Source organism: Ambystoma mexicanum, chromosome 9 (assembly GCF_040938575.1).
Source record: "Ambystoma mexicanum isolate Mex_15411 chromosome 9, UKY_AmexF1_1, whole genome shotgun sequence".
Taxonomy (NCBI): domain Eukaryota; kingdom Metazoa; phylum Chordata; class Amphibia; order Caudata; family Ambystomatidae; genus Ambystoma; species Ambystoma mexicanum.
The window spans coordinates 1,090,005,639-1,090,025,097 of NC_090931.1; positions in this window are offsets into that span (position 1 = coordinate 1,090,005,639).

The window sequence follows — 19,459 nt, forward strand, 5'->3', positions numbered from 1 at the left end:
TGAACCATTTTTTAAACAAATAACCGTAAGAAATCCTTTGACTCCTTTGTTACCATTACAAGAAGCATATTTGAACACGGCAGTCATGTTTTAGGGACTCCCATTTGTCAATTATTGATGATATGAACTCAGGACCTTAAGACCAAACAACTTTTTTAAATATAACTAATTCTAAGAGTATCCAGATCTAACTGATCATTATTAAAATATGTGCAACTAACAGGAGGCCTAATATGATAAATGCTATGGCAAACACCTGTGTCTAAGATTTTGAGTTGCAAAAAATTTGTTTAGAATTCTCCTAATTTTCCCTTTATATTTTTTTCCACTGTGTTTGTCGAATCCCTACCTATCTCCCCCGATCCCCCAACCCATTCTCTGTGGTTTCTTTCCATTGCATTTGTATGCTCAACTGTGGTTTTATTCTGTATTGGGTTTCTACTTAATTTATCAAACATGCAACCCTCGATGTTATCAATGCGTTAAACCACGCTATTTTATTTCATTTTATTTCCTTTTCGAAATATTTTCTTTTCAAATTGCTCCTGTATGTTTGAATGTTACACTATATGCTATTTTCCTTTTTGATGAGGAAATAAACAGAATTGCCCTGATTTGAAAAAGACACAGAGATGTGTCGAAACACGTGTAATCAGAAAGGGCTATTATTACACCATTGTTGAATCACTACAACTGATGAGTGTCAGACAATTTCTTATGGTGCAGTAAGTGATGTGTAAGAAACACATTCAAGTCGGTTCGATTCAACGGAGTGGTGGAACTCTATGTCTCCGTTGTTTCCCACACCAGTGCAACATTTTTATTCTTAAATTCATTGGGTGCAGAGGTTTTAACGTTGATATCCTCAAAAAAGTTCCTCATATAAAGACTTAGATTTAACACACGCGCGACATCTTCCCCTGTCCACCTGCCCCTCCATATTATTGCTTGGCGCCTCTTCCCTTATTTCCCTCCCCATCTTACTTTCTAACCTCTCATGCAAAAAATTAAACAACTACAAAAAAAGGTTCCTTTAGGAAGCGACTTTCAAAGTTAAAAAATAGAAAAAAATAATCTTATAGACTCCATCTACTTTACATTTCTCATTAAAGTACATAGACTCAATAAGATTTTCCAACATTTCCATTAGTATTTTGTGTATGCGTATGGGAATAATGTGGTGTTCATCCCACGTTCCAGGTACTGGAATGGGGAATAACAGCCCGACAGCCCAAGTTATCGGCCCAAGGAAAGCGAGGGCGGATAATGAGGCTCTGGATCATTATCCCCATTCCAGCCCCTGCAACGTGGGATGAAGGCCATTAGCATCCCAGGTTGCCAAAGTGGTAACCCGGGGTGCTAAAAGAAAAAAAGGATTTCCTTCCTACAGCAGGATGTGCGTGGCGTCCCACTGTAGGAAGGAAAATCCTTTTCCAACATGGCCACCATGGAAAAGGAAGGTGGGACGCCGTACAGAGCTCCTCTTCCCTTTCCACAGCAGCCTGAAGAAGGCAGCGAGAGAGCCCTATGACCATATTAAGCTTGCACACACCAACGGCCAGTTAACAATCTTTTATAAATCTTTTCCATGTACATTTCCCTTACTTATCCCAAAAATGTACACAATGCTCCTATAAATGCACATATGCATTGTGCAGTGGGAGAAATGCATAAATAGAAGGGGCAGTGCGGATGGGCAAGTGCTCATGAAAACCCAGAAGGGAAATGCCAAGGTATGCCAAGGTGAGACGCCACTGGGTAACTACTGGAGCAGAGGAGTCCCAAGGGTGGGATGCATCTTAACCATAACATCCTTTTAATAAAGTTTGTTTCTGTCAATTTAATAGGTTTTTATAAGTAAAAATAATTCATAGTGTTACATCACTGTATATGGTTAAGGATTTCCATCAGGCGACACGCTCACGTTGGTCTCGGCCTAGTATGTAGCACCTAACTGAGGTGCTTATCTCCTTATTTATGTGGATTCAATTTTGGGATGATACCCCACTCATATCACACCCCCTTTTCAAATACCCATGGGCACAATGGACCATGAACCAGGCTGGTTGGTCAAATGCAATATTTATTTATTTATTTAAAATTCACAAGAAAGAACACACTTTTTAATATGGGGCAGAAATCGCCAATGGGGTGATAGTTACAATGAGAATGTGAGCAATGCACTGGGTTTGACTTTTTAGTGGAGCAAGCATAGACACAGCACAACAGGATAGGAGCACTTTTGATTTAAGACAGATAGCACTCAAGTTAAAATTTCCCCCTGGAATGTTCCCTCAACCCACCCAAAGATCAAATCTGAGTGGATACAAAGAAGCAGCAGGTACTCAGGAATAAGAAACTGAAAACGGAATGTAAATCTGACCTTCCCTCGCCAAACAAGAGAGAAACCGGATTTTAAACCCCTTGCAATGTGGTGAAATGACACTCGGAAATGGACAACCCAATAATGAATGTGTGTTAAAAACCTTGAAGCAACTACGATTCCTTACTCAAGCACCAATGCAGAGATAACAACAATCACAAAGAATAGATTACCGAAAGCATTCAGTTCAGAAATAAGTGGAAAGTTTAAAACAGATTGCAGTCAAGTAACACGTTTGAAATTTACACTTTTGAAATTCCCGCCTAAAATTACTCAAACGGTTTTTAATAGAAACGGGTGAAATACACTGATTTAGAGTGCGCTTTGGGTAAAATGAAGGTTGAAATTGAAAAGGAATCAGTTCATGCAGTGTACCCCTTTTCTTTAAGGAAAATTACTTTATTTAATCAAAATATTGCTAATGACATGGGCTATGCAAGACAGAAATGAAGAGAAAAGTATCGCTGGTATTTGGAAATTAATGACTAAATGCGGATAGAATTCTGACAGTGGGACAAGTTATCAGGATAAGGATAGGATGACCTATAGAGTGGGATGAGGACAAGGCAAGACAAGGTATACTAGGGATTTCAATGGGGTGATGACATACTCACAATCCACTTTTAGTTTTGGGCTTTTTGGACAGTCAACCGGGTCTGGTCACTACACGGCAGGGCACCTGGCAAACAGCTATGCCGTTCTGGTCGCTGGCTGGCAAGGACTGGATGGCCAATTCTGGTCACTGGATACTACAGGTCATCATGATAGCAGGATGGCAGCATGCAGTGAGTGGCAGCAAGCCAGGCTGCATCAGGATTCCAAGGGTACCACAGCTTTCCCCTTGTTAATGGGAGATTTAGTGTTTCTTTTTAGATTTGAGGCCTTGCTGGGAATGGGATCAGCACTGCTTGGGTTTTGCAGTGGGCCCTGGGGTAGGATCAGCAATGCTTGGCCTGGTAGTTGGAGTCTGGATCTGGAAGATGACAGGTACAGGAACACAGTGCAGGAAATCAGGAAGAGTGTCTGTCTAGAGTCTTGTCAGGGATGCTTATTTATAGTGCATAATGACATCATCAAAGTAGAGGCTGGGCAGGGTTAACTAAGCACGCCTCTAAACTACTTGGATTGGACAGGAGTGCTAATCTCGCCCTTGCCCTCAACTGGTTGGATTTCCAAGGGAATGATGTCAAATTTATCAGGTGAGTTTTACAATGTCCAAAAAGTCCCACGTTTACTTTACTGAAAATCTGATTTTGCCAAAAACATACATTTATACAATTGCAATCTCTTAGCAAATCATATCCACAGGTTACATATTATTTGCAGCACATATCAGTCCAATCCTCCAGTCTGTGAGACCTTGTTTCGCCCTTCTGATACATTTTGGTAATTTTAAACATGAAAGATTCAGCCTAAAATTCCATAATTTTATACTCAGATGTGAATTATCCCAAAGGATGTATGTAGAAAATGTTATGTTTGCAACATTGATACTTTTCAATTTATCCTCAATACTTTGCCCTTTCTGTCCCCAATGTGCCAGTGACTTCTACCGTGTCTCAAAAGAAAGCACACAAAAATCACTTTTAAACTGCAATATTTTTACAATTTTTCAAAGTCTTGTTGCAAAGATAAAAGTCTTTAAAGTTTATTCCTGAAATAGTCTTTGGGAACAAATGGCCATCCCTTTGTCCATGGGACATTTTTTTTCTTTCCTGCAACTGCTACTAACTGTCATTTCCTTCAGAGCATGGTGGGGGTTTCTCCCTTCATTGAAGTTATATTGCCCCTTCACACTTCAGACTTCCTTCCCTGGGAGATTCATTGGGCCTCATTACGACTATGCAGGTAGCCGTGGCGTTATTAGCGCCATGGCTGCCTCCAAAATCGTTTCCAGGTCCGATCTGGTGGAGTGGGGACATACCGGGACATTCTGCCCTAGGTGGACCCGGTAAGTCCCATTCCAAATGCCATTCCCCATTCCCATTTGAGCCCCCTTAGGGCTCAATGGGAATGGGGAAGGCGCTAATTACTGGCCTCCTAATAGCAGGCCTGTAATTAGCACCCTGGTCCCCTAATGGGACCCGTAAGGGACATGTGGTCTGACCACACGTCCCTTGCGGTTCCTGCTAAGGGACCTCGGAATTGGGCGGTAAGGGATTACCGGCACCAGTCTCCTTACCGGTGCCCGGTATCCCTTACCGCCCAACTCGGAATGAGACCCATTGTCAGGGTCCCAGCAGAGACAAAAGTCTGTTCAACCCTGTAATTATCAGGGGGTTGTCAGTATCTGCTGAGAGGGAGCCCTCCTTTTGGTGCTATCCCTCCAGGCAGAAAACCTGTTCAACTGCAGCCACCGTAGTTTTAAACTTTAATTTGTGATCTTAGATCCAGAATTAAAGCAAGCTGGTTGCACAAAATACCCCATGTTATCTAGTAAAACCAGCAACAAACCCAAGAGTTGCTAAAGACTGCCAAGTTTTAATTCACCAGTGTACTGTTCCAACACACAGGCATTTGTTTTTCTTTAATTTGCAAAAGCCCATTTATTTTTACACATGGAGCAGCTGGCCTTGCTTCTTAAATTCAACTTTTCGTCTCCAGCAGATTCACGCACTGCCTTGCAGCTATATAGTTATTCTATTGAAATGCTGGAGTTGTTCTGCAGCATAGATACACTGAAAACAAACTTGGCTCAGGTAGTTAGAGTCTCTCTCTGAACAGCTGAGTTTTGGATACTTTTGCAAAGAAAATGAACGCATTTCCCATGTAAGTAAAAGTAAAGTTCCTGGTTGATTTTTTTTAGAGTTGGTTTGACTGGGCTTGCCAATTCAGAGTCATGCCTGGTTTTTCTGAGGCACAGTGAAATACACAGGGCTTGGTATGGCTTATTAATCACAGTGGCTTTAATGAGAAGGGGAATTAGCGTCAAAATCACGTTCTTTTTAAAGGTGAAAAAGGGTTTCTTTTCAATTAAATGTTGGCTTTTGCAGCACAGCAACGCTGCGTTTTCCACGTTCTTCCTTTTGTTGATGCCGGAACACACTGGCAATCTCCTTCAATGTGCCCCCTTTGTTCCATCCTGCCTGATGTGTGCTTGGCAGGACGGTGCAGCCATTTTTGTTGATGTTGCAAAACGCAGTTTTGAGCCATGGCACTCACAGGAGCCACCGCAACCATATTGTGGTTTCTGCGCAACTGCAGCCCAGTGATATGGGGAACTGCAGTTGAGTGGGTCAATATACCTCACACACCCCCCGACTCTTCTGAGATTTCCAGTCGAGGGAGAATCGGGCAAGTGGGATTTCTTCATGGGACAAAGCAGGATCAGTCAGGTATGAGTCCTTCTGCCATCAGAGAGCGGTGCGTCCTGCTCCTCTCGTTGTCTCTGGTCGAAACGTGGAATGACACTGCCTGCTTTCCCTTGGATCTTCCTTTCATGGTGTGGAGCGACACTCCCGGATCCCCTTTGGTTTATCCCTTCCAGGTTGCCAGGGAGGTCCTCCTTGGCCTTTAGACAGGCGCAACCAGTACGAATCTATGAAAGAGAACACAAACTGGTTACGAAATTGTCCCACTAACTGCCCTCCAACCGGGTTGACAGCAGTGGGATACGCAAGCATTCAATTCATCACAATTGATAATGAAGAAATTACTCCCTGTTACATGATCATATGTATAAATCTTCTGGTTCTTCTTTTCCTTATTCTCATGTTTCTGATGTCTCCTCTGTTTGATTCTCTCTGGGCTCCTTAATTTGTTGCAAAGTGTGCCTAGGGTGACAACTCCTTAGCTGATTAATATGGACCCATTTCTCTTCTGTCAATTCGCCTTTGGGGATGCGGATTCTGTCGGTGACAGGTGAGATTTTGTCTACAATTTCAAAAGGTCCTCGTCGGTATTCCTTTTTGGTTGTTTTTAGATCGTACTGAGCCTCCATACCCTCTGCAGATCTTTCTAGATTCCGCTGAGCGTACGCAAAAGCATGTTGATGGTGATTTCTTAGGTTCTCAACATACTCATGAGTTGTGGAGGCGTTGATCAGTGTCTGCTCTTGTGTTCTATAGAGCAGATGCTGAGGTAGCACCATCCTTCGTCCAGTCATCAGCTCAAATGGAGACATTTTAGTTACAGAAGAAGGTGTAGATCTGATGGCCATCAGGACAAGCGATAATCGGATGTCCCAACTGGGCCCAGAATCTGCCACAAACATTTTTAGAATGCTCACAATGGTTTTATTGTACCTTCCAACTCCATCACTAGAGGACTGGAGGTATGCAATGTGAAGTTTCCTTTTTAGCCCAAGTATCTTCCACATCTTTGTCATCACTTCGTTGGTGAAGTGACTACCTCGGTCTGGCTCAATCCTTTCGGGTACGCCAACACGTGAGAAGATGTGATTGATCATCAGGGCCGCTGCTGTTTCTGCCTTGCAATTTGGGACAAGGAGACATTCCACCCATTTGGTAAACAAGCCTGTTACAGTCAACATGTACTTGTTCCCCATAGAATAGCGAATCACGGGCCCGATGAAATCTACTTGTGAATCTGACCAAGGCAGTGTCATCCCCCTCCTCTGGAGGGGAGCTCGGTGTGTGAGTGAAGTTGGCTGAAATTGTGCGCACACAAGACACCCCTTCAAGTATTGGTCGAGGTCCTGGCCCATGTGTGGCCAGTATGCAACATCTCGCAAGATTTCTAACGTAGTATGAAACCCCTGATGACCAGCTGTGGCCGCATCATGGGCGTGATAGAGCATCAGGCTTCGAAAATGAGGTAGGCACCACCCACTGCTCACAGCCAGATATGGATCTCCTTACCAACAAACCGTCTTGGATTCGGAACATTTTCGGACATTTCATCAACACTCTGATGTCCTCTTTCCCAATGTAATCGGTATCCGTCAGGGGAAAGTTCTGAGGGTACTCAATGTGTTGATAAAACTTACCAATAATCAGATCCCCTTTTTGTGCCATGATTAAATCAGCATCTGGGGTCTCCTTACTCCATTGGGCAGTTGAGCGTTCATTGTGAGCATTTGTCTGGAACCTAGTGATAGCAGTGACCTGGATTTCCCCCCGCAGGCAATCGATCTCGAGTAGCTCCCCATGGAGGGCTGCAGTTTTGGCCAGCTGATCAGCTAGGTCGTTTCCAGTTTTGTCTGGTCCCTCTATTCTGGAATGACACTTGATTTTCTTTCAATAGATGGTTATCCCACTAGATGGGACCAGAACATCAATATTTTGGATGAGTTTGCTATGTTTAAGTGGATTATTATTAGCACATAGCATGCCTCTGGTTTTCCAATTAACCAGGTGCTCCACGAACCCGTTCCGTACATAATCTGAATCTGTGATTATGACCAGTTTGTGGAGTTGGTGTTGGACAGCAGTGAGGATGGCCTGATGAACTGCCATCAACTCTGCCACCTGCCTACTGCGGGGACCGATTTTGTACCCAGCAGAGGGTTGAGGGGCATCATTCACCCAGGGATTTCCAACGCCGGCCACCAGTTCCTTTTCCCCATTCTTGTCTACATGGTATGAGCACCCGTCCACATAAACTGTGGGCATTCCCTCGCACTTGTCTTCTTCATAGACTTTGTGCGCGGAATTCAGGTACGCCTCCATGTTGTCCTGGATTTTAAGACTTTCGTCCTCGAGACAGTTTTCTCTGGCACAATCATGCAAGTCAGCCAGACCTTGCGCGAGGGGACTCTTCTTGTTTTGGCCATATCTGACCTCCACAGGAAAGCCTTGCATTGACAGAATCCAGGAAGTAATTCTGGAATTACTCACATTTCCAGCCCGGATTCTGTCACTTGGAAGATATTGCAAAGGCTGGTGTGGAGTCTCCACTATGATGTGTTCCCCCTGGATAAACGGGCGGGAATTTTTTAATGCCACACCGTTGCCAGGAGTGTCTTCTCACAATCGTTGAATTTTTCCTCCACAGAGGATAAAGTTTTGCTTGCATAGCAGATGACTTTATTGACCTTGTCATGTTTTTGATATAATACTGCGGTCAAGCATGTATTTGAGAACCCTGCCTCCAATAAGAACTCCTTGTTTTTGACAGAGTAAGCTAGATAACACGTTTGTGAGAGGCTTCTTTTGAGTTGCTTTACTGCCTCTGCTTGTTCTGGACCCCGCTCCCACATGATCCCCCACTTCAACAGATGGATCAGGGTTCTTGTGATCTCTGTGTAATCCTCAATTAACTTCCTACTGTAATTAGTCAGTCCAAGGAGTCGTGGGGTCTTTAAGTTTTAGGAGTGCTTCCACTTTCTTGTCCTGGGGACAGAGACCCTCAGGAGTTATCTCATGCCCCAAGAAGTTGACATGGGTCCTGCACCACTGTGCCTTTTTGAAGGACAGTTTTGCTCCGCAAACCCTCAACTGTGTCAGAACACAATGGATTCCCGCTATGTGTTCCTCCACAGTTGAGCTTTTTATCAGGACATCATCCACATAGGCCAGGTTACCCCTTTCACCCAAGTTGGGCATGGCCTTATGTAGGAAGATGTTGAATTAGTTGCCGGAGTTGATGTATCTGAACGGAGTCCGGGGTCCAGGTGTATTGCTGCCCCCCAAAGTTAAAGGCCAGCTTGCATTGGTCCTCCCGACTGAGAGGCACAGTCCAGTACCCATTGGTCAGGTCAATGGCAGTGTATACCTTTGACCCCTGGATCTGGGCCAGCCCCTTGACGATGTAGGGGAGAGCCCATCGGGACATGTGGACCCATTTATTCTGCTCACTTAGGTCAGCACAGAGTCTCCACTGGCTGTTCGGTTTTAAGATCCCCAGCACCGGATTATTAAAGGTGCTGTGGACAGGACGAATTATCCCACCCGACTCAAGGTTTTTGATTATTTCCGTCAGGGACTCCATGGATGCGAGAGGTAAGCAGTATTGCTTCACAAACACTGGAGTCATTCCAGGGTCCGTGGGAATTGTTGTTGTATGGATTTCAGTGCGACCACAGTCATTCGAGTCCATTGCAAAGAGATCTTGAAAATCTAAGAAAACTTGTTCCAACTTTTGCTTTTGCTCCAGAGTCTCACAGGCATCAGCTAGGTTGACTCGCTCTTCAACCATGTGCCTGATGCCTGGAAAGACGTCCGGTTTTGATATCGCAGCAGCCGCCTCCAGCTGGGTGGAGAGGTCCTTGGTGAGAGTATTGACCTGGACATAGGGTTTCAGGTAGGCAAGGCTGTCATTGGGGACCTGGAAGATCATCTCACTCTGCCTGATGTCACAGGTCACCTCTTCCTCGCCGTAAGGGCAGGAAGAGTACACCAGGAAATTCCCCCCTTGCCGACTGTAGATCCTGTCTGGTGGTAAGTCATTGTAACTATCACTGTCAAAACAGTCATTGGGGATTGGTCCTATCAGTTCATTACCTAGATACATGGAAAAATGTCGGTCATCAACCGCCATTCCAATAATGGTGCCTGCGCCCAGAGTAATCCTCCTAAGGTCGCTGTTATCCGTCCGCCTTTAGGCAAAGGGCAGCTCCTACAGGTGCGGCTCATACTGTGCCTGCAGGTATCCACAGGGGATGCCAGCTGCCAGTCAGACTTCCAGGACAGTCCCATTAGCTTCCCTGCCTACCCTCCCTTCCACCTTCTGACTCCTAAATCGGCTGTGTTGTTATAATTTGCACTGTATCGATATTTAAAATAAAAATTAAAACAAGGCCTTTTCTCCCCCTTTCAGGATTCTCAAACTTAGGTTGTTTCTCCCTATTGCTCAACCTGCTTGCCTCTCGCTGTCTTGTCTGCCTACTCCAGTGTCCCTCACTCCTCTCCCACCTACTCTATGGTGCTCTCTGTCTCTCCTATCTTTTCTGTGCCTCCCCCAAGGAAACTCTCACCGACATCCTCTTTGTCGTGCCTTCACCAGGCCTATGGACCCTTCATATGGTCTCTGTTCTCTCTCCTTTCTCCTCTTCTCCCATTAATGGTGGTAGCCATTGGGACGCCCTCCTGTCCTCCTTCCATTCCTCTAAGGTCATTATTAATGTCTACTCTAATGGGACCGTCTAGGTCCAAGGCCCTCAGGCCAACCTTCCCCTCTTTAATAGACGCTTCCCGCACCTCATCAACTTCATTTCTTCTTTGGCTGTCCCCTCTCCCCTTTCCTTGGCCACCTTGCCTTTCCCCTCCCTCTCTGCCCCCTCTCGGGCTCCTTCTACACCTCTGCAGGGCGTACCTCTGATCTGTACCCCTCCTCAGAAGTCCTTCAAGGATGGCAACCTTCTCCACATTGCCACTCTAAACTCTTGCTCGGCTGTCAGACACTCCTCTGATATCTGCCGCCTTCTGGAAGAACTTGACCTCGATATCCTCGGTCTCACTGAGACATGGTTCATGGCCAGCTCTGTCACCAGCTTTGACACGCCCCTACCTGATGGCTACAAGATCCTCTCTGCGCCCAGGTCCTACCGCTCTGGTGGAGGGTAGGCCTGATCTTCCCTGAGTGGATTCCTGCCTCTGTCACTCCTACGCAGGCCTACTCCTCTTTTGAATGCCTCGTCTGCAGGCTCTCTCTCTCCCCTAGTCATTCCCTTACTGTGGCTAATATCTATCGGCCCCTGGTCAGATCTCCTCCTTCCTCTCTGAGTGGGCTGACCTCTCCTCCTCACTCCTGGCCTCAACTACACAACTCCTCCTGCTTGGAGACTTCAACATCCACCTGGATGCCTCCTGTCCTCCCTCTGGACTCTTCCGTGACCTCTGCGACTCTCTCTCACTCACTATTCTCCCCTCTGGCCTGACTCAATCTGCAGGGCACACTCTGGATGTACTGATCTCCTCAGACCTTCCCTTTTCTGTCCCTCTCACCACTCCTCTCTTCTGGAGTGATCACTTTCTCCTTTCCTCCCATTTCACCAACTCTACCTCTCAGGCCAAGCCACCTCCATCACTGCCACCCCCTTTCTCGGTTATCTGACCCATGAAGCACGTGTCAACTGAGGCTTTCGCCGTCACCTTTTCATCCCCCCTCCCCCTTTGGCTGACTCTCACCCTGACACAGCCCTCTCCACCCTCCACTCTGCTATATCTGATACTCTTGATATCCTTGCCCCTGTCATGAGAATCTGCCTGAAGCCCAAAGCAAAGTGTAACTCCTGGTACGACTCGGACCTCGTCACCCTAAAACACAAGTGTAGGGTGGAAGAGAGGAAATGGTGTGCTTCATGTACATCCTCTGACAAGCTGGCCTGCGGCCTGCTGCAAAGGCAATACCGGCTCTCTGTCCTCACCAAGAAGAGAGCTCATATCCAAGCCCACGTCTCTGCGGCATCTAACAACTCGGCTGAACTCTTTAATATCTGCAAGGAACTGGCCAATCCTGCCGCAGTCTCTACCTCTCCTGTCCCTTCCCAGGCCCTCTGCACAGCACTGGCTTCTCACTTCATCTCTAAAACTCAGGGCATCCTGTCCTCACTCGCCTCCTAACCCCCCTCCAACTCCCTCTGGGTCAGTTGCTTCTCCAAGCAACGAGTTGGTGGTAGATCTCTTTCCTCAACTGTTGCCTCCCTCTGGAACAGCCTCCATTCCTCCCTTAAACTTGAGGAGAACCATCTCCAGTTCTAGAAGCTCCTCAAAACCTTTCTCTTTGCTTCTGCTTTCTCTCCTCCTCTCCCCTGCTGATTATCCTGGCTGAAACTGAAACTGCACTGGTTACCTGCTCACCCTCTGATCTCAGACCCAGGGCCACTTGCCCGCCAGTCGTACACCTGCACGGCCTTCCTGGCAACCCCCACACCTGGGGACTGTTTTCTGTATCCCTACAGTCCCACTGCCAGCACTTGACACCTGATGCCTGCACTTACCCTTACACTTGCCACCAGCTGGCCGTACTTTTACTTATTGTTTTATTCTATTATCCCATGTACTGCACTGTCCCCTTCCCATACCCGCACTTCACCTACCCCCTTCCCTTGCACTTGTGCGATCTGAATGACACCTTGCCTAGTAGGATCATTGTTTCGTCTTCCCTCTGTTTCCCCTCCCTTTCCTTGTCGAGCCTTGAAACACTTGTGTATAGGCGCGTTATAAATGCCATACCATATCATATCATATCATCAATACTGGAATGGTGTTGTGTTCTACGTTGACTAATGGTTTTGGGTTTAGCCCCAACCCCTGCTGTTCGAGATGGGCATTTAGGTGTACATATGCATCACGATTTTGCAGTTTCTGTCCTCTTTTAATTTTTAATTCAGGTGGGAATAGTTGGGTCTGTCCTGGGATGGTGACCTCCTCTCCAATTTGAACTTCAACTGCATACGGCCGCAATGGGATGACCGAAAAGCTTTTTTGGAATCATCAAAGCCCATGGGATCACCCCCTAGTTGGGACCAGGCTTTGTAATTGATCAGATCCAAATTAATGACAAAACGATTGAGAATGTCACTGCCTAAAGAGAATGCAGCAGGGACATCTCGCACGACAATTATGTACTATGCTTTTGTTTCCTATAGAGATTTTGAGGATACACCTGCTAGGTAGGAGATGTTTGGAATTGGGAGTTTTCAGGCCCATTTCACACTTATCGATCAATTTAAATGTGGGAATGGCTGGATCTTTTGGGAGCTTTCGGAACATGGCTTTGCTGATGAAGCTCTTACCGTTGTTCACGCACACTCTTGCGAGAACAGATTCCTTCTCCTCATTTAACTGAATAGGGATGAATAACTGTTCTCTAATTTTCTGAATATCAGCTAAACGTTGTGCTGGTTTCTCATCACCTTTGGCTATGGAATTGGGATTTTCAGATTGGGAATTGGTATAAAATGTTAAAGTATTTCCTTCCAGTGTGGAATGCCACTTGAGACTGGAAGGAAGGTTGATTTTCAGGAATGGAGAGGAGTTCCCATCACCAGTTTGTTGTCCTACAGCAATTACTGTCACGTCAGGTATTAGGTTATTCTGGAAATGAAACTCAATATGATCAGATTTTTGTTCAACCATGTGGCATGCGCCATTTCAACTAACATGTTTGACACTCTGTTTCAATTTTATTGGCCTGTTAGTCTGAGTCCACAGGGCCTTGTTCACACAGCCTATTAAGGGGGACAACCTTCGCAGGATGTCATTCCCTAGTAGAGAGGGTGTGCCTTCTGGAGTCACGACTATGACAGGGTGTTTCACCTTATGTCGCCCAATTTGTATTTCCAAATCCACAGCCCCCTCGACAGGAATTTCATTCCCATCGAAGTTCTGGAGTTGTCTAGGAAGAAGGGTGAGAGGGATCTGGTATCTCTCCCCCTTCTTGAATTTATCTGATCAAAGGTCCTTTTCAACAAAAGAGTGGCTTGGGATCCAGTGTCCACCAGTGCCGAAAATGTACATTGCCCCTATTCCTGGACCAGGGCATAAAATCTACCCTCCTTCTCCAGGGGGCAAAGATAATGTGCATTTTGGGCAAGTTGGGTGTTCAATTTCCTTATTTTGGACTCCGTCACAGGGGTAGTTTGGGCATAATTCTGTGTAGTAGTTTGAGAATCTGAAAGACAAATTTTGCACTCGAAGATTCAAGGAGTTTTGGGCTCCTCCTTTTCTGATTCTGGGCTGCCCCCCACTTTTTGGAGACAGTCACCTGAATTGCTTTGAGATGTTTGGGAATCCTCTTTTAATATTATGTCTTCTTGATGCTCATTCTGGGGTTCTAGGAGGGGCGATTCAGAATCAGTCCCCACTCCCACCCAGTCTTTAGCCAGGTTTCTTGGGACCCATTTTTCTTTGGGAGGAGCCCCCCTTCCCTGAAGGAGAAGATTCTTTTCTAAGAATCCTCTAAGGATTCTTCCCCTTCAAATTGGAGGACACTAACCTCCTCCACAAAATGGGTCTTTTTGAATCCTTTATTTCTCCTACCCACCCTCTGTTCCTTGGGCTACAGATTTTCAGGGGCAGGAGATTTTGGTTCCGGTTCCTGGGTGTCCAGGGGCTTTTCACAAGTGAGGAAGGAATCTTCCTCTAGGGCTTTACACCCCTCTTGCCCCCGTGCCTCCTCCTCTGGAACCGGTGAGTTGTCAGGGTTCTCGCCCCGTCATTGTTCTGGGGTGCCAGATCCTTGGTTTTCGGGGGTCTGAGCCACCACGTTTATCTGAGGGTCCTGTTGAGCCCTCAACATGCAACCCAGATCCTGGGTTAGGTTCTAAACCTGGCACTCCAGTTCAGATACCCATTCTGGATGGTATGGGGGTCTCTGGTCAACCCTAGGTGGATCACGGGAAGGGTATCCCTTCTCCCATAGTACCCTGGATATGGCGAATTTTGGTAACCCTCCACCCTTGGCCTCCCCTCTCTCAGATTGGGTTGTCTGGGTTCCTGAAAGCGGGAAATGAAAGGAGGGCTGTCCTGCAGGTTGGGGTTTTGTGGGTATTGGGGAAAAAAGCTTAACCCAGATTTTGGGGAATTCCTGCCCTCCTGAGGGAAGTTAGGGGAGTTAGTGGTCCCATTAGTGGGATTACATCCCTGACTGCCACCTGTTTGTGACTGGCCAGAAGGCCTTTTGTGTCTTTGATTCTGCTGTCTTTGTGCAGGTGTATTTTTAGGCTCCCCTTCTCTAGGTCTAAAATGGGGGCAACCTTCACCTCGGCCACTTTAGCAGCAGCAGCAGGGGTGTTGGCTGGTTTGGAGTTTTTGTTCAGATTTTTATTTTCTGCAGGTTTTTGGACCTCATAAATGCGGGTTGCCTCCTCCATGACCCAGTCCAGAGTTCTTTTCCCGTGGAAGTCCTTCACCAGCTGGGTCATAATATACTTGGAGAGGGCATGAAAGAAGGTAGTTACAAATTCCCTGCTATCCGTGCACACCCTCCTAGAGCTTTGGGCAAAGGAGCACTTGAGCTCCTGCACAAACTCTCGTGGGGCCTGATCTTCCCTACACTGCAGATTGTAGGCCACTTTGCGAGCCTCCTGGGGGTTTCTGTGGGCAGAAAAGTGTTTCAAGATGGCCGCCCTAAAGGTGGACCATCTTGAATGGTTCTGGTCCCCCATTCCAGCAAAGAAACTGGAGTACTCAGGGGAGAATGTCCATTTTACATACTCTATACAGTTTTGGTTGTCTTTCATATGAAAAATGTCCATCATCTTCTCATAGAGCTCCAGGTGTTCCCAAACAGAATATTTCGCATTTCTATGATAGGGGCTATGACACTCCTAACGGCCTTAATCTGCTGAATGGGGTCTTTGGTCATAACTCGCTTGAGTTTTTTTGCTTTCTTTGGCTTAGTCACCCGAGTCCACTCGGTCTCAGAGGCGCTACTAGTTGAGGTCCCCTCATGATCATCTAGACCCTCCCGGATACTGTGAGCTTGAGAGGGGCTCGCAGAATGGTGGGGCCTAGTTTCTCCACTCCTGTGGTGCACAGCAGAGTAGTCTTCTGACTCCTCTCTACTGCCATGGTTAGCAGAGTATTCACCCCACTGCCCTACCTGGATACCTGGAGGTCTTCAGGATGCTCTTTTTGGGCCTCAGTTCATTGTTTTTAAAAAAAAATGAAATTGGACCAACTGGTCCCTTGTAATATTTCTTTGGATCTAATTCCCTGATCCTCCCCTCATAGAAACCTTCCTTGTCAGAGACATCAGCCATAATGTTTGGGTATCTATACAGGGATGCCCTTACATCACTTTCTGTGGGGCGCTGACCTGTCAGTTCCATCAAGTTTGGTCTATTGTATTCTGCCGGAACTCATGGCTCATGTGGTCCGGTAGACATGAAGCTGGCAGTGTTCACAGTATTAAATGGGTTGGAGTCCCATAGCATAGAGGTCCTTATACTATAATCAGGGGTTACTCTGTCCCTCTTTACCTGTTTGGGGTCCCTCCAGTCAAGATTAAATCTAGCACCCTCTTTCTCCAACCTTGCTAGTTTCTCCTTTTCAGCCCCTGCTTCTAGATAAGAAGCAAAGATCTGAGCTTTTTGTTCAGCTATCAAGGCCTTACTGGCCTTTATGACCCACTCTTGTGCTGCCACTTGTTTGTTGAGCCCATCATTCTTTTCACAGAGAGCCTCATTGTCTCTCTGCGCTTCCTGTATGGTCTGGGAATACTGAAACAATTTCTGCTGCAGGAGACTCACCTCCTGAGTTTTAGCATCTTTGTTCTGGGTGTTCTCTTCCAGAGCGCCTTCTACCCATCTGGCGTGCTCCAGTAGATTCCCATGCTCTGTTTTCAGTTCATTGAGTTTCTGGAGGGCTAATTCGCTCACCTGTAACTCTATTTTTAATTTGCTGATTCCCTGGCTTGGGGCATCTTTCTCCTGATTTAGGGTGCCTCTCTGTTCAGCCAGGTCACTCCTTTGTTGCCTGATGATATTGAATTTCTGGCGCTCTTCATCAAATTCTGTTTGAGAGCGGAGGTCTTTCAAGATAAACTTTTTATTTTCCTCTTTCAATTTGTCTATCTGATTTTGTGGAGTAACTATCTGCTCTGCGCAGACCCTGTTATAGGTTAATTGTTGAGTCAGCTTCTTCAACCTTTTCCTGACACCCTAGTCTTATTTCGTCTAGTTGGGCCTCTTGATCTGCATTATTTTGCTGTTGGCGAGCCAAATCCTCTTTTAATTTTATGATGTAGTTTGCAGATTCTACCTCCAACTCTTGGCTCTTTTGTAATGTTTGTCTGCTAAACTGAAATCAATCTGGATTTTATTTAATAGTTCTGATTGATTCTGCGCTAAAGTTTCATTTTCCTCCTGCTTTTCCTGCATCACCCCCGTGTGGAGATACAGGTAGGTCTTGATTCTGGCAATTTTGATTTGCTCCTCTTTAATTTTTGGGGTCATATATAGTTCGCTCAGAGCTTGCTGTAATAGGCCACCGTCCCACCATGTATCCAGGTCCATGGTGGTGACCTGTTGGGTTATTTCCTGTAGCCTGACTTTTTCATCCTGTTCTGGCCACTCACCTCTGACAAATAATTTGTGCAGAAGATGCTGCCTAGCCATATTAATTTCTACCACGGTCATTTTGGACACGTTCTTTCTTTATTAATTTATTTATTTATGTACGGGTAACCTGTATTCTATTGCTTTTTCTGTCTATTTTGGGGTTGATTTCGCTTTTATTTTATACACAGGCCTGGTATTTATATTATTTGATGTGGGAGGCGCTTCTACAGTGTAACCCAGTATTCCAACTCCACAAAGTATTACTACCTTGCAAGTTAGTCTGTCACAGCTGGCAACCAAAACCCAAATCCCAGTTTACGAGCCCGCAGGTTTGTTAAGGATTTCAATCAGGCGACACGCACACCTTGGTCTCGGCCTAGTATGTAGCGCCTAACTGAGGTGCTTTTCTCCTTATTTATGTGGATTCAATTTTGGGATGATACACCACTCATATCATACACCCTTTTGAACTACCCCACATCACAATGGACCATGAACCAGGCTGGTTGGTCAAATGCAATATTTATTTATTTATTTAAAATTCACAAGAAATCACACACTTTTTAATATGGGGCAGAAATCGGCAATGGGGTGATAGTTACAATGAGAATGTAAGCAATGTACTGGGTTTGACTTTTTAGTGGAGCATAGACACAGCACAACAAGATAGGAGCACCTTTGATTTAGGATAGATAACGCCCAAGTTAGAATTTCCCCCTGCAATGTTCCCTCAAACCACCCAAAGATCCAATCTGAGTGGATACAAATGAGCAGCAGGTACTCAGGAATAAGAAACTGGAAACGGAATCTAAATCTGACTTTCCCTTCCCAAACAAGAGAGAAACCAGATTTTAAACCTCTTGCAATTTGGTGAAATGACACTCCGAAATGGATAACTCAATAATGAATGTGTGGTAAAAACCTTGAAGCAACTACGATTCCTTACTCAAGCAACAATGCAGAGATAACAACAAACACAAAGAATAGATTACCTAAAGCATTCAGTTCACAAATAAGTGGAAAGTTTAAAACTATTTTAGTCAAATAAGACGTTTGAAATTTACACTTTTACAATTCCTGCCTAAAATTACCCAAACGGTTTTTAATAAAAAGGGGTGAAATATACTGATTTAGAGTGCGGTTTTTATGTTAGGGTGTATTTATAGATCACATGTACAATATGGGAGTGAAATCTTGTCTCTAGCTGGTAAATTGAGATAGTTATGCAATATAAAAGCTTTGGGTAAAATGAAGGATGAAATTGAAAAGGATTCAGTTTGTGAAAAGAACAGTTTTACTTTAAACTAGATTTAAGGACTAAGAAAAGAGGAATGCCACCCATGAATTATTTAGGTTACTCTGCAGATGTAAGGCATCACGCAGTGTACCCCTTTTCTTTAAGGAAAATTACTTTATTTAATCAAAATATCGCTAATGACATATGGGCTATGCAAGATAGAAATGAAGAGAAAAGTATTTGTTGATGCTTGGAAATTAATGACTAAATACGCATAGAATTCTGACAGTGGGACAAGTTATCACGATACGGATAGGATGACTTATAGAGTGGGATGAGGACAAGGCAAGACAGGTATACTAGGGATTTTGATGGGGTGATGACATACTCACAATCCACTTTTAGTTTTGGGCTTTTTGGACAGTCAACCGGGTCTGGTCACTACACGGCAGGGCACCTGGCAAACAGCTATGCGGTTCTGGTCGCCGGCTGGCAAGGACTGGATGGGCAATTCTGGTCACTGGATACTATAGGTCATCAGGATAGCAGGATTGCAGCATGCAGTGAGTGGCAGCAAGCCAGGCTGGATCAGAATGCCAAAGGTACCACAGCTTTCCCCTTGTTAATGGGAGATTTAGTGTTTTTTTAGATTTGAGGCCTTGCTGGGAATGGGATCAGCACTGCTTGGGTTTTGCAGTGGACCCTGGGGTAGGATCAGCAATGCTTGGCCTTGTAGTTGGAGTCTGGGTCTGGAAGATGATGGGTACAGGACGCAGCGCAGGAAATCAGGAAGCGTGTCTGTCTAGAGTCTTCTCAGGGACTCCTATTTATAGTGCACAATGACATCATCAAAGTAGAGGCTGGGCAGGGTTAACTAAGGACGCATCTAAATTACTTGGATTGGGCAGGGGTGCTAATCTCCGCCTTTCCC